The sequence below is a fragment of the Scatophagus argus genome, chromosome 18 (assembly GCF_020382885.2).
Source record: "Scatophagus argus isolate fScaArg1 chromosome 18, fScaArg1.pri, whole genome shotgun sequence".
NCBI classification, from domain to species: domain Eukaryota; kingdom Metazoa; phylum Chordata; class Actinopteri; family Scatophagidae; genus Scatophagus; species Scatophagus argus.
Window position 1 is genome coordinate 7920445 of NC_058510.1, and position 15617 is coordinate 7936061.

Genomic DNA, 15617 nt, shown 5'->3' on the forward strand with positions numbered 1-15617 from the left:
CTAAGCCATTTTCTTCTGCCTGTGCACTCCCCCTCGCTTTCTCTTCCAAAACCACCAAGGAGATTTGGGTGTCCTCACAGATGCCAGTATTTCATGCTTTCGACATGCTGGCTTTCACTGTCTGCCTGCCTGGCAGTGTGGAACGCATTTTGGGAGGAAAAAAAAAACAAAAAACAAACACATCCTCTTCTCGACAACTTGCTAATTACGCCACAAAAGGCTTGCTTGCTGTCCATAATGCATTAGATACATCTCACTCCTAAAAGGGACAATGCCATTAATTGATTCGCTTTCTGATCTCAAATTAGTGAGTAAAATAAGTGCCTGCTTGGATTTTCCACTCACTCTTCTTCTTGATGTGGCAAATGCGAAAACAAGACGAGAAATTCAGAGAAAGAAACTCGAACTTTTCAAAGCACAACACACTGGGCCAGAACCATTTTATCCACACTATAAAGTTCAATGAAATGCCTGTCTGAATGTAGACAGGGAAGTAAATGAGGCGGAAATGAATATTCAATTACAGTGGAGATGCAACAACTTGATGTCCACAGATCCTCTAAGCGTTGTCAAGTGGTTTGATCATTTACATTTTAGCTACGGTATGTTGGACAGTACCTACAAAGGAGCTGACGTTGGACATCATACTGGCGTACAGGCATGCATCCTTTTGGAAGATAGATCAGAGGTTTAAATGAGACAAACATGCAGTCTGTAGGGTTGCACTGATATATTGTCTCAGCACTGACATGGGCAGGTGCACATGTGCAATACTCACCGTGCAGCATGCATTACTATGCCAAGTAAAGAACATTAACTCAAACACGTCATGCTACAGCTTCTTTGTTGCTTGATACAAAAACTTTCAGTTTCAGTCGTACAATAAACTCATCCCCACACACAGTGAACTGATTGTTACGGATGCAAAGCCTGCACATTACCTGCCTGCAAACATGCATGCGATGAGGCTGATGTCAACTGGATGCCGGTTGGAAGGAAGCGTTCAGTTACGTAATTTTTTTCCCCAAGATATTGCAACCATTTTTGTCATTTCTATTTTTGCACAAATAATGCAAGTCATTTATAATCCACATTTTATGTGGATGTTTTCTTCACATACCTTTCTGTAAATCTACAGGGTGTCAAAGCCAGCTTACAGATAATGCTATAGTAAACTAAGCTCATTTCCTTTTGCAGGCTGCCAACTTGTGTTTGCTGAGCTAATCGTGGAAACTTGCTCCTCAGGTCTTCGCTGCACTGCTATGTTCATCAATCTATAAACGTTTTGTTTCCTTTGAATGTGTGTGTGCGTGTGTGTGTGGGAACAGATGGAGTGTAGCAGTACAGATAAAAGAATGTGAAGCATGAGACTCTGTCCATGGTGCTGAAGTCATCCTGCACTAGCTTGTAGCTTCATTCATCTACCTCTCTCTCTCTCTCTTTCTGTCTCTGTCACATTCACATAAATGTGCGTGCACACAAACACGCACACACACACATACTCACACGTCACTTAGTTTCAGCCAAAAACAATTTTTTGATCCCCCTGCAAATCTGTTGTCCTGAATTCAATCCAAAACCACTTTTATTATGTAGATTATCTATACTAAAAATGGCATGTCCCTGAAAAGGCTCAGCGCGAATGCAACCGCAAGTGGTGACCTGAAAAAGTGGCAACCAATAACAGGACGAGAAGCCAGCTAATTCCACAGCAGCCCCATCACTCAGTCCATGGGGCCAGACTGATGCTTGACCTCCAGCTGTCCGTCCATATTGTGCTCAATTACTAAAGAACTCTCTCTATTGCACATGTGCAAAGATCCCGGCGCTTGTGACCTTATTCCTCCCCACTCATTAAAGTACTAATAAATCTAGACTCTAAATTCCTCTGTCACAAAAGAGTGGGTGTGGAGGTCGAGAGAAGAGAAGAGACAGAATGAAGGCGACATCGATGGAGGGGGTCTGCTGATTCATTCCCCTCCCGGCTCCTCTGCAGGTGGAAAATGGGGAGCAGGGCAATATTCACTGTCAATCAGTTGCCAGGACAATTTTAGCTTGTAAAGAGTCACAAGAGGATTTTTTTTTAAAGCTACTCTAACAAAAGTGCAGGTTTCACTCTTAGTCAGTCTCTGGAAATAAAAAAACAAGATGCTGAGCTTTGCCAAGGCCAATCAGCAGACACAAAGTTCCAGATGGATTCTTATAAAGAACAACAGTGTAATTCCAAATTATAATTGGTTCTATCTGCTTTATCCACAATCATCTTTGGTCTTTGTTTTATCACTGATTGAAAACAAATGCAAAAAAAAATGTGATCAACTGTGGCCTCTTCTTGTGGGTGTCAAATGACTCACAGTGACCTAATGTGCATCATGCACGTGTGCCAAAATTACAGTGGCTTATTTACTGTGGACTGTTGTGGCAGTTTGAGCCATTTTTTCAGGTTTGTATGAAAGTTATTTTCAATACTGCACAAAAATAAATGGAAGAAAATGGCCCCTTGTGAAACTACAAGAGTAAGCCCTAATAACTGTGGCTCTGCTTGTTGTAAGAAAAAAAAATATTAAACTGAGGGGGCAATCTAGATGATTGGCCATAACTGGGGCTCTGTCTGTCACTGTCCATTCATGCAGGTTATTAGATTGAGAAGGTTTTCTTTTTTCCCTCCCATCTTCCCTCTCCCTCCCACCTCTTCCATGCTTGCCACCTTGGCATCAGTTGTGTTTTGGCTTCGTACCACAGTTTCAGCACCTCCCTCCTCTCCCCTTTTTCTGTCCCTGCAGCCAGCAGGAAACATGGCGATTTATGACCGAACTTAAAAACGTACCACACACTACATTTCACTGACATGTTTTTCTTTTTTTTTTTAGACCATGAAAACAATGCAGATAACAGTCAGTTTGTTAGCTGGCTTCTGTAATCCGTACAGACTTAATCTGACAAATGATTGACTCTATAAACCAAGACACAATCAGGGAATTAATGTAAACATGAACATTTGGTTTGGGTCCATTTGAATTATTGTTTTCAGATAAATTTTATGAAATGTGACAGATTAGGAAGACTTCAATTCATATATACTGAATAAATTAAGATGATACAAAAGAGCAGATTGTGGAGGATAATGAAAGGATATGTGACATGGATAAAACCACTTTTCACACAGGATATTAAGTATAACCAGAACTCTGATGATATAAAAAACACTAACAATATTGCAGAAATACAGCAAAAGGGCTACTCATTAATAATCCTCCGAACTGTTACAAAACTGAAATCACGTTGCTGTCAAAACCACCCCTCATCATTAATTAAAACCGCAATGAAACCAAAAAAGGTCCTGCTATCATCAGCACACAAATACCATATTTGGTCCTTCTTTCACTTGTTTGTGTGCAAAAACAACCCTGAGCACCAGCAACAGCCATTCACTCATTCACACACTGACACACACACACACACACACACACAGTCACCATCTGTCATGCTGTAACCTCCCAAGCCTTCTTTGCCTTGCCGTCCTGCCGGGACACATGCTTACTAACGATTCCATAACTTTGTTACCACCTCATTATGGCAGTTAGTAAGTGCCATGGCTAGATTTACCACTTTGGAATAGACTGGCAACGCGGACTCATCTGCCTGACAGCCGTGTTGATTCACCGCACCATGACGAACAGACCAATTGAGACTGCGTGGTAGCAATGTTGACCTACCTCCGCCTGCTCTCGAGCTACTGCCATCATTTTGTCCATCTGCCTCTTCCCTTTCTACATCTGATCATACTGCAATTACAGTTATGGCTCTACATTTTAGAGAAATATGTTGGAACCTCAGTAAAATGCTGTCAACTCCACAGCTTTGTGAGTTGAACCGGCTCCTAGTGCACTCTGACTGATGTGTTTACACACATGGCTCTATAGTATCACACCACCTGGGGAAATAAAAAAAAAAAAATCATAGTAAAGTGACTTGCCAGGGAATAAAAACCAAAGCGAAAGCCAGAATTGGAAGACTGAAAGGAGCAGGGAATTTGCGCCAAATTGGCTCTGCAGCAGAGTACTCTCAGATGATACAGCGTGAAGAGATGATGCCCAAGTTGTGTGCGGTTATTATATAAGGCAAATGTGCATTGTCTTTCAGGAGCTTACTGGAAGACCTGTGAAAGCAGTCTGTAATGGTTCCAGAGGAAGAAACATTCTCCCGTTGCCAAAGGGTTTCCTTTGAATTCTGCCAGAAACATTTCAGCATATGCAGCTCTTCTGCATGTTTATTTCAGCCTACTGGGAGACCTCTCAAGGGAAGCTGCATCAAGGAGAAAAGAGCCAACATGGAGCTCGGTAAGGACTGAGCTACTCATGCTCGGTGAAGTGGTAAGCTACTAGAGGTGGAGACCCAATCAGATTAGTGAGGGATAGGATGAGTATGTTGACATCAGGCGGGTGGGGTTGGGGGTTAACTAACATACAAACTAGCCCAATGACCTTTAGGTTAGGGGATAACCAGTTGCTCTTTGGAGCAGATAATCCCTGGAAAAGCTGGTCTTACAGACTCAACAATGGTCCCCTCCCCCACACCAACAGTCAACACTACTGCTGCACATACAGTACTATTTGCTAGCACAACGTCTGCGTTTGTGGGATTTCATGGCTGCGTATAAGTGCTGCTCAAGGTCCGTCCAGAAGCTGCATATCATGTAGCATGTTAGCGATGACACCGGGACAAAGGTGATAAATTATCACTACAAAGTCATACATTTCACGTAATGTTTTCTCCTCCACATGATGGTCTTTATACTAAAGACGGCTGTGATGGAAACGCACTCTGTGGGCTTCTTCTGTACAGTATTTCATTAGCCGTCTCTCATTCTCCTGCTCACACTGCCTCCTCATTCATTGGCCCTTGTGCCTGATTTAGCCGGTGCCTTGGGCCTGCAGCAACTGGCGGTGGTATAGAGGGCCATGTAAATGTCACCGTCTCAGAGGCTGTGCTCTGCAGAGCGTGAAATGAAATCTGGCAGAGTTTTAGGGTTCTGCCTTTCCTCACATGGGCATTCCACAATACAAGGGTCCTATATAAAGCTCCAGCATATGTAAAAATTACATCTGGACCCCCTACCGCCACCATCTCCAAGACTTATTTCCTTTATCAGTTATTTAAATTTGAAGGTCTAAAGTGACTAATGTTTTTAGTTTAACAAAAGATTATTTGTGCTGTCATGGGAATTGGATAGCTTTTCTAATGCAAACTAATCCTATGGACCATGAAAGCATATCAGTATTACTGCATGTTGTAGTGCATGTAGTATATATGCATTTTAGGGCACTACACCTCACATATCGCACCGCTGAAATGTCAATCGCATGCTTTGCGTTTTTAAAGGAATAATGGCTGATGCTCCTGTCACAACAGGAGGAGACAGAAGAGCTGTGAGCACTGTACGCTGGCACAGAAGGGCGATGAGTAGTTTAACATTTCTTTGCAGGAAAAGTTCCCTGTAGGGGCTCTTCTACTGGGAAGATTGGCAGCACGCTTGAGGGACTCGCTCTCAATTAAAGTCAAAAAACACGAGGGGGCTTTCAGTCGGCGCTGGCGCCATTTTGGATCCAAAACAACTGTGTCAAACCTCCCTGCTCAGTCAGCTCTGCCTCAGACCATCCCTTATGGGCTCTTACTGTCAAAGATGGGATCAAAGAAAGCCTACATACTGAGCATGTAAGGCTTGAGCAGGGAGAAATTTAGCTGCCGATTCATCAGAATTTTTGCTCTGACATTCGAGCCACACGGGCCATCCTGCTTCCTCTGAACTGACAGAGTGCTGTGAGCGTTTAGATGAGCTCAATAAAAACCACATACCAGACTCCATTCAAAAGTGATGAGATCAATTAAAGGCTGTCATCGCAAAATATCTACCCTTTAAAATACCCATTGTTGAAATTACCCTCTCTTGATTATCACCTCTATTCATCTCTCAGCCAGGCACTTAAAGTCTCGCTCTTGTGGACATTTACAAATAGACTCTTCCATTCCATTTAGAGCTGTGCCTTTTGCAGCTTATCTTGTGTAACCAGCTCTTAAATAAATCTCCCTGCTTTAAATAAACAGGAGCAGTGCTCACTAAGGCTTTCCTTGATGTCAGGTCACTTGACAGCGTGGACCTCCCATGGAGACTGACAGGCATGTGACACACTAATGCCAACAACTGTGTATTTTAGCTGAAGACGGAGGCTTCATTTAAGAGATGCGAATGAACAGGGAATCTAAAGCTGCTCCTCAGCAAATGACAACCAAAGTCTTAGCGGACCAAGTTTTCATTAGTCAGTTAGCTGAGAAAAAACTGAAACAAAACAGCAAACCCTCAAGAGTCCATTCAGAAGCTGCACCTTGTTGTTACATACAACATTCTTCCTCGGCCGTGGAACTCAAACCACCAAAAATACGTATTTAAATAATTTAATTAATATCCCAAACACGTGATGACTAGTTGATTAACGGCTTGAACTAATGACTGCTAATATGTGCCAGTTTTGCGGAACCACACTTGCCTGTAAGCTTAAAATGGCTGAATGTAACTGTGATCACACGCTTTCTCGCTGCGTGACAGTGCCCGGCAACTCAGAGAGGAGTCAGTTCTGGGGAGATCTTCGTCATGCCCCTGATTCATCATCATCATCATCATCATCATCATCATCCTCCTTCTCCTGTCACAGCCACTGAGAGGCAGCCAGGCCAGCTGCTACAGGGCACTGCATAAAGCTGTGGCATGGAGGGATGCTGGCAGGTCAGGAGATGACCCCCCCTCCCTCCACCATCACTAAGTCAATCCTCACCAAACTGACACTCTGCATCATAGTGCTGGGGAAAAATCCGATATGAGGAGAATCTTGATGCAAACTGGAGTAAATGTGATTTTGGATGCAATTTATGGCCTGCCTTTTTCTGAAAAGCCATTCAGTGTATTTCCATTTTGTTAATATCACTCTATCAAGTATTTTTCATTGTCAGTGGCAGAGTGTGCCATTCCAACGTGGAATTCAATCTGGGTGACTACGCAAGAGGGATTCAGAGGGAAAGACACAGCATGTAATCCAGCATTAGTGTTTGTTATTTTTTCTGATTGATATCACTGTTTACTTTCCGAGCACCATACACCAGCTGTATTAAGTTGCTACTAAAACACAACATTTTGTGCAGCCTGCTTCACATTAAAAGCTTTTAATTGGTGAAACGTGAAGCGTTTTAATGTAGTGCAGTCAAAGCAAACATAATAAATTTGGCACCAAGGTCAATGCTGTAACCACTATAATAATATTGCCAGAAGTAATGGAATAAGATGGACCAAACCTCAGTGCCAGCAACAATTTGGAAATTTAATTAAAATGAAAGAGGGATTTTTATTCTTCCACCACCTTAAATAAAGGAGCATAAAGCTTCATCTTGGAGAAAAAAAGCAGTAATTTTGCATGATTTTCTACATTCTCTCAGTTCCTTATACCTCAGCAGCTCCAGTGGACCAGGTTAAAGGGTAACTTCAGCAACTGACTATTTTTATTTTATTTTGCATCAATAAGTTGGGGGACACATGACAGACAGATTTAAAAGAAATAAAGAATTGTAAAAACCAACACATCAGAGGCTGAGATATTCTCACTTGTAGGTCCTACTGCCGATAAAGCTCACTGGATTCCACAATGCAACTCTACAGCACCTTTCATTAGATGCTCTCTTCATCTTTAATGCACTTAACTCCACATATTCAGTTTGTGTCTCTCAATCAAACCACACTTATCCCAAGCCTAAAAGCATTCTCAGATCCTTTGTAGGCCCAGGCTGATGGAGCATTCACACTGGCAACTTTAGCCTTGGATTTACTGGCCCTGCCCCTGAGCAGGGTTAGCCTAGAGTCTGCAGGGTTAAAGGCTAAACTAAACTAAGAGTAGTCACTTGTTGGGTGTATGTTCTAACACACCATTTAATCAGGGCTAGTAGAAGTGCAGTGTGGAGTTCGGGTTAACGATGGGTGTGTGAAAAGTGGCTGAAGTTATCCCTGGATCAGATCTTCAGCCAGGGCTATGGATAAACCTGGGCTATGAATATGAAGTGTGAAAAGCCCTGATGACACCTTACCCCCCCTACTTTTTCCCAAATAACGAATTCAAACCAACGACACCCCAGTGACAAAAACACATCTACAGCACTTTAGATGTCTCTTTCTCTTACTCAAAACTATCAGTTTCAAAAATGGCTAAATGGCTCAAAGACAGAAATGCAGCTGAGGAGGTCCTCTTGCATTGGGGCAAAATGTGTGAGGTGCCAGAGAACAGAGAAAATGTCAGATTAATTTGTGATTACAGGATATGACACCTGCGCTGTGTGGAGGTTACATAGGCTGACATGACACTGATTGTGGCCCATTCGACTATCACCCCATGTAGACGTCAAAGGTTTGATGATTGCCACAAAAAATATTATGCTCAGTGGAATAATTTCTGTGGATGCCTCAACACAAAAACATTTTTTTTTAAATGTTGGGATGATAGTGATAGCTATTATCCAATCTAGACAACCCTCACCCTATAAAAGTCATGAGTGTCTACCTGTTCAACAGCAAGCTGTCATAAAATGTTTTCCTCTGGCACTGTGTGAATAAAAAAGAAATGCCTATTGTTTCGTCAAAAATAAAAAACAAAAGATTCAAAAGGGTTTCAATGGTTGCAAAAGAGTGTATTTGGCAAAAAGCATGACCTTACATTGTTCAATGGATGCTACAATCTTTAGTGCCTCTGTAAGATCATGTCAAAATCTTCTGAAATGGGGCTGTCTCATCACTGTCAGTCTAGTCCACAATCCATCTAGACTTTCCTAAAGTTTCTGTCTACTCTGCATGCAAATGAGAGGCTCTGGCTTTACTGTGCACACACATTAACACACTGTGGCACAAAGAAATTAGCAAACAGCTCCGTCTCTCACTAACCCGGTCTTAGATTGGTCTATAAATGATGCTCGGATTAAAGGAGAAAACCTTTTTCAGAAATACACACGATGTCTCTGCAAACATCAGCATCTTACCATTTCAGAGGCATGATTGCTTTATAATGGATACGTGCCTGTCACATGTGCAGGCAGAATGCTCCATAAAAAAGTCATCTGAACAAGAAATACGTCCCCTTCACACTCACATGCAGAGCTGAGGCACCTGGGTTCAAACACAAAGAATTAAAATTGTGAGAAAACTGAACTTGAGAACCTTTAATGGAAATCCATTTCAGTTGCATGACTGCAATTTGACTTTTGATGATATTTGATATGATTAGAAATCCACTGCATATGGATTGCAGTTGCATTGCTGTGTGCATTAAGTTTTCTTGGTGATTACACTGGGCTTTACAAACTAAGCTACGTATTGCATTAAATGTGAAATGGAGAAACCGATAACTGACGCCTTACCTTAAGCAGGTAGATCTTCCCTCATTTATTTGCATGCATCATATGTAGCCTATGTGCATGTAGCCCACTGCTGTATCTCTCTCTCCATGATGGGAAATAATGTCCATACTTATTAAATTGCAAGAAATCCGATACTGAAGCCTGAGTGTGTGTATAATCCAGTGTGAGCCAGTATGATTCAGCTATTAAACCACAAATCTGCTGCTCACAGACACATTATTGTCGGTATCAGTTGTGCAGGTGACCATACACACCACCATAATTCATTAAAACCATCCATAGAGAGTTATCTCTGGAATTACTTCTTTCCACAGGAGGTAACTGTCTATGTGACTCCATTCAGCCCCTCGTCATCTGGAGAATATCAGAATATACCGCTATCAATAGTGTTTGACCAAGCCTAACGGCTAGCAGGGAGTTTGTGCTTAGAATGTCACGGGGAAATTGCTTAGCATTCAGCAACCGATTCCTGCGCTGAAAGGGATATGCATCTGTACTGAGAGAGAGAGAGAGAGTACAGGCAGTCCTCCCCAGTGTCTGGCTGAAGGCCTCCCTGGTGGATTATGTTACCCAACAATGGCAGTGGCCTTTCACAGTCGGAGTATGCCCTAATAGCTTGAAGGCACACAAACATGCCTCTCTTCCCCTTTCCCTTGCTCTCCCACCAGAATTGACATTGTCCCCTGGCAAATGCAGGTCTACAATATGTCTTTATATTTACAAATGAGTCTCCCAGTCTCTGGAGAAAGGCAAACAAACCAAAAAAAAAGCAGGCTATCACACCAAAGCTTATCAGCAGAGCGTGCCGTGGCATAAACGGCATCACACACGGACCAGGAAGACGAAAAAAAGGGTGAAACCGCTGTGGCTGTTAGCATGTCCTCACTCACGAAAGATGGACAGGACAAAAGGCTTGGTGGAACTGTGGAGAAATAACGACGTGATAGGACATACTGTGAGACACTGTGTGTTTATAATGTGCGTAGAGAAATACGCACCATCAACAGAAAGAAGGAGAGAGAGAGAGAGAGAGAGAGAGAGCCTGAGGCATAGACTGTTGCAAGTCCTGTAGGCATGAAGGGAAGGTGTAGTAGTAAACAACGATTTTCATCAGACATTCAAAAGCTGCTGCAGACACAAATAAATCCCTGAGCAGCATACTGTGTATACAGCAAAGTGACAGCATCAGGAAGTCCCACGTACATCCGCCGTCACCTCCAAATCAATTTTATTTGTTAATTCAGCAAACAGGACAACTAAATGAAAAGGTTATGCTTTTAGTTTAGTGTAAGGAAAAATGCTAAAAAACAGTCTTAAGTCTTAACAATAAATCCTGCGGAGCAGAAAGTGATTTTTTTTTTTTTTTCTCAGCCTAAAACTCCTTAAAAGGCAGATAATCTCAGAGGAGCAGGATTAGCAAATTTATTCTAGCGCTGAGTCTATGTTCATTCAGAGTGAGTAACAATCTGCCTGGGCACAGTGAAGTCTGTTTCATAGGCAGTGGCACACACACACACACACACACACACACATACACACACTCCTCATGAGGACTTGGTGAATACTGGCTTTATGAAGAACTTCATCTCTCTCTAAACATCACAGTTTGTACTACAAAAACACACAAGGCTTCACTGGTTTTCCCCGAGGTAGCACACAGCTTGTTCTCCTCGTTTTCTGAAGCAAAAATATCCACCTGAGAAATTTAATTGGCCTGCTTCCGGCACCCGTACGGTCAATCTGAGCACCAAAGTGCGCCGGAAGGTGCACAGGCTGAGATTACAGGGCGAATGCAGGAGTGCTTGAAGAGTCCCCTCGAGCTAAGCTGGTAAGCCTTACTGGTGCGAGATAGAGAGAGACAGGAGATCTCCTGTTCTCATATGTGAACCACGGAACAGCAACCAGACGTGGTGGAACCGGACGGGGCTTTGCTCTGTGGAAAAGTGCAGTGTAACTACAATTCAGCAATGCTGGAACTACAGCACATCAGAGAATACTGCTACAGCTGACTCATCATCGCTGTCATCCACAACCATCACTGCAACACGACTGTGACTTCTGGCCCTTCCTAATAAAATCAGAGGTGGACAAGTCATGAGTAACAGCCATGTCATCACAGCGCGTTGCAGAATCCTCTTTGCCGTCATCATCCCTTATTTTTAAGGGATGATGGGGTGTTAGAAAGCAATATTTGCAGCACTAGTAGTCCTTGCCTTCGGGCTGCTCAAATCTGATGGTCCTTTTATAAGTTCATTTTAATTTCAGGGTTCCCTATCTTCAAAGACGAGCTCAAAACAGAACAGCAAACGTACAAACAAGGCCATTTGGGCTGTCTGCGATGACACATTTACATCTGAACAGCATTATCTGCATAATTACATGGCAGAGCGAGACTTGGTGGGTAAGGAAGAAGTGTGAAAAATATACAGAGATTTTAAAATATTTAACAGCCCTTATCGCCCCTCGAAAGCGTCCTTAATATTCCACAGGCAGCTTGTGGAAAGCAAGCGTCTGAGACTGTGTTTACAGGTATTCTCTAGCAGAGTAGGGGCCTCATTTATAAAACAGACTTTCAGTGTTGATCTTAAGCATGACTTAAGCAGAAAGCCATGTATAAGCATTTATATTTATAAAACCTTATTCTGAGGTGGAACTGTTTGCTTATGTGTTGAGACACATAAGCGTCCAAATGAACATCCATCCGTCCATGCATTTTCTATACCGCTTATCCGTCAGGGTCCAAATGAACAATGTGATAGAAATGATCAGTTAAAGATGCAGACATACCATCATTATTTTTGGACGCACTGCATTACTTTATCTTTTCAAATTGAACGAGACTAAACCCTTGTTTGTGCTGGCATTATGTTGGGAGGAAATCACAAAGCAGCTGCCGTCAGTTTAAGTTGATTTTAGATTTATAAATCGCTGTTACTGAAGTTACAAATTGAATTCTTAGAACCTGTTTTTCATGCTTAACATTTTTTTATGAATCGCGTGAATAAGCACAACATCAAGAATAACCTTTATGACTAAGATCAAGTACGAATCCAAGAATGCTTTTCATAAATGAGGCCCCAGATCTCACCAAGTGACTCTGTCTACTTCAACAACGGCATAATGCAGGAAGGGCTGGGAAAAGCCTTCTGCTAATTGACTAATGAATTTTAAAAAAAAGAGGAAGCCACAAGAGAACATCAAGTTGGTTGATTCCTGCATTCTCATCATCCTTGAGTGGGCTGAGATATGTGAAAATGGCACCAGAGGAAGTTACTACAGCTCATAAAAGTATCAAGACAAAAAAGAAAAAAATAATAATAATGAAGCACTGGCACCAGGTTGAGAGTTCAACACAGAGTCCCTCATTATCTGACAAGGCAAAGAGGAAAGGCAGCCGATGATCACTGTAGCACTCCGTCTCCACAGTTGTATGAAGCCACTGCAGTCAGTCACACCAGTGAGATGCAGAGGGGTCTCTAATGGGCAGATGCTGGAGCCTTGTGTTCAACAAGGAAATTATGGTTTAATGTGGTGACACAGGCACTGAAGGAAGATCAACAGATTGTGGGACTGTTTGCTGCTTCTTTGAGATAACAGAACGCGCTTGCAAGAAAAGGTAAAAAAAAAAATGCCTGCCTTGCAGTGTCTTCCACTTAGAGTAGGCAAGAAATAGAAGATAAAGAGGAAACCGGAGGGGTGGGGGGTGGGAATCATTAAATATGCCTCTCTTGCTGTAGCACATTAACTTAAATCTGTAGGATCGGTCGATTTAGTCAATATTCCCATCCCTGTATTGTTTAAGTGCTGAATTCATTTTTGGTGTGTTACTAACGGCTTCTTTGCACTTGTTTGACCTCATAGCCTTGATCCCCTCGTACCGTCCTTGAATGTTGCTCTACCTCAGCTGCAGTCAGAATGACAATTGCTTTGTTTTTCCCAAATGGCTCAGTGCCCCTTGACACACTCACACACACCAATAATTACAGAGTCCATTCTAAAAGCATATAATTTTCAACTACACCAGAAGCTATTAACACAGCTTTATTCTGGTACACCAACTGGCCTACATCATACAAGTGATCCATTCACATCGCAGCTGGAGTAAGTCTAGAGAGTAATTTACAGATGTTGTGTTGCTCATTTGTGCAGATTCGCAGGCTACTACTTGTGGCGGTGTTTTAATGACTGGGATCACACATTCAGCCTGGAGTAGAGCTGTCTGTGCGGACCACATGCTACACCGAGCCAATTTCCAAGGAGAATGGGTGAACCAAAGAGCCTGAATGAACCCACAGAGCGGATTGACATGTCTATAGGAGTATGGTGCCTCAGTACCCACCAATGTGGAGTGGCTGCAGCCTGCAAGGGCTTCGGAGCCAATACTGGAATTAAGATGTGGTCAGATTAACATCTTAAAGCCAAAAAGTGGTATGATGGCACATGCTCTGATGGTCTTTGCTGTGTCCTGGTCCCACAAGTGGCAACAGTTTGCAATCATCTCGTGAATCATTTTGCCAACGGAGCAAAATCCTGCATTAAGCTCATGTTTAAAATGGCAAAGATGCAGTCGCAGACGCGGTTGTTCCGTCAAGGCGCACGGAGGAGGTGACTGGATATTTTACCCGTGCCTCATTATCACTTACGTTGTGAGGTTGTGACAGCTGTCAACGTGCCACAGAGGTAGTGGTGATGGGAGTAGAATCTAAAAACGCTGCCAAAACGAATCACCTAATTCCTTTAAATGTCTGGGGTTTATTAGAAAGTTGTGAAAATGTGCGATGAACGCAGTCCGTCCTGCACAAACTGTCAACATGACGTTCATGACTGCATATTCAAGAAAAAAAAAAGTGGCTGACGAAACATGATAAGAGAGATGCGTCTGTTATAAGTGATGACAAGTGCGAGCACTCAGATGAAATTCTCACTGCAGAATGAATGAAACGGGGAAAACAATTTGCGCATTCTCCCCCTTACCTTGTCAACACAGCAGACTGGCCGTCCGGGAGTCGCCTCGGGAGTAAATCCTCTGAAATTTCTGAAATTTCGTCTTTGCCTCGAAGAGAGAACAAATCGAGACTGATCATAAAGGACGTCACTTGGATGGTAAGGTCCCACACGCTGTAGTATCTTCCTGTATCGCTCCGTCTGTGAGCTGCAGAGGCATCACTGAGCGTATGAAACAGCGCTTCACACGAGCGGAGGGAGGAAAAGCCCGACATGGAGTCTTTCCTGCGCTCTGGATTGTGCAGCTGCTCAGGTGTTTTAGAGACAGCTAAGACAGTTATTACTAAAAGAGGAAAAACAGGCTGTAAAGTTCGGACTCCCATCTAATTTATCAGTAAGTAACTCTTGTAGAGGTTAGAGCGAAAGTCTAAAGGCTGATCTCAGTTTGATCTATTTTTCAAGTGTTTACTCATCCTTGTTAACAAAAACGCGTTTATTTATCCCCTTTTTAATACTCATCTATGGTAAAGAATTTTTCTCTGATTTGTAGACCATAGAGGGCTCATGAGAAATATATAATCACATAACTGGACAAATACAACATTACTTTGAATAGAATAAAATATTTTTCTGCTCTTCTACAAGGTATATAACGAAGTCATTTTTATACAATTTGAGTATTTCCTGCGAAGGGAAATCTTAACGCTTCAGCATACCAATACATTTTAGACAATGCTATGCCTCCAACCCTGCCACAACAGCCCGGGGAATGCCCCCTCCACCCCAGCATGACTGCACCCCAGCACACAAAGCAAGTCCACAAAGACACGGTCAGATGAGTCTGGCCCAAATCCAAATGAGTGTGGTCTCCAACCTCAACCTCATCAAACACCCCCGGACGAACTGGAATGGAGAGAGCGAGCCAGGCCCCTCCAACACCAGTGTCCAACGGTTGGACTCCAACCCCACAAACACTCCATGAATGGGCAACACCCCCCACAGAAACTCTCCAAAATCCCACGGAAAGTCTTCCCAAAGGGAATGTCCACAATATCCATGCACTTAGAATACAATGTCACTAAAGTCCCTGATGGTGTAATATTCTGGAACATTTGTGTTTTGCAGTATTGTTCTTTCAGTTTTTGTACTCAGCTACACACACACACATTCAGACACACACACACACACACATTCAGACACACAGTGAAAGACAGAGACAGTTGTGC

At 42.7% G+C, this 15617-nt stretch overlaps 1 protein-coding gene across 6 annotated transcripts in view; it reads right to left on the reverse strand.

The window, feature by feature from the left end:
- The window catches only part of dlgap1b (discs, large (Drosophila) homolog-associated protein 1b), an 84509-nt gene extending 69895 nt beyond the window's left edge, over positions 1-14614 (reverse strand). For all 6 annotated transcript variants that reach the window (XR_006841513.1, XR_006841514.1, XM_046372107.1 and 3 more), the window contains exon 1: positions 14422-14614. The gene's annotated coding sequence lies outside the window, so the exon portion shown is untranslated. The remainder of the gene's footprint in view (positions 1-14421) is intronic.
- Between the last annotated feature and the right edge of the window lie 1003 nt (positions 14615-15617).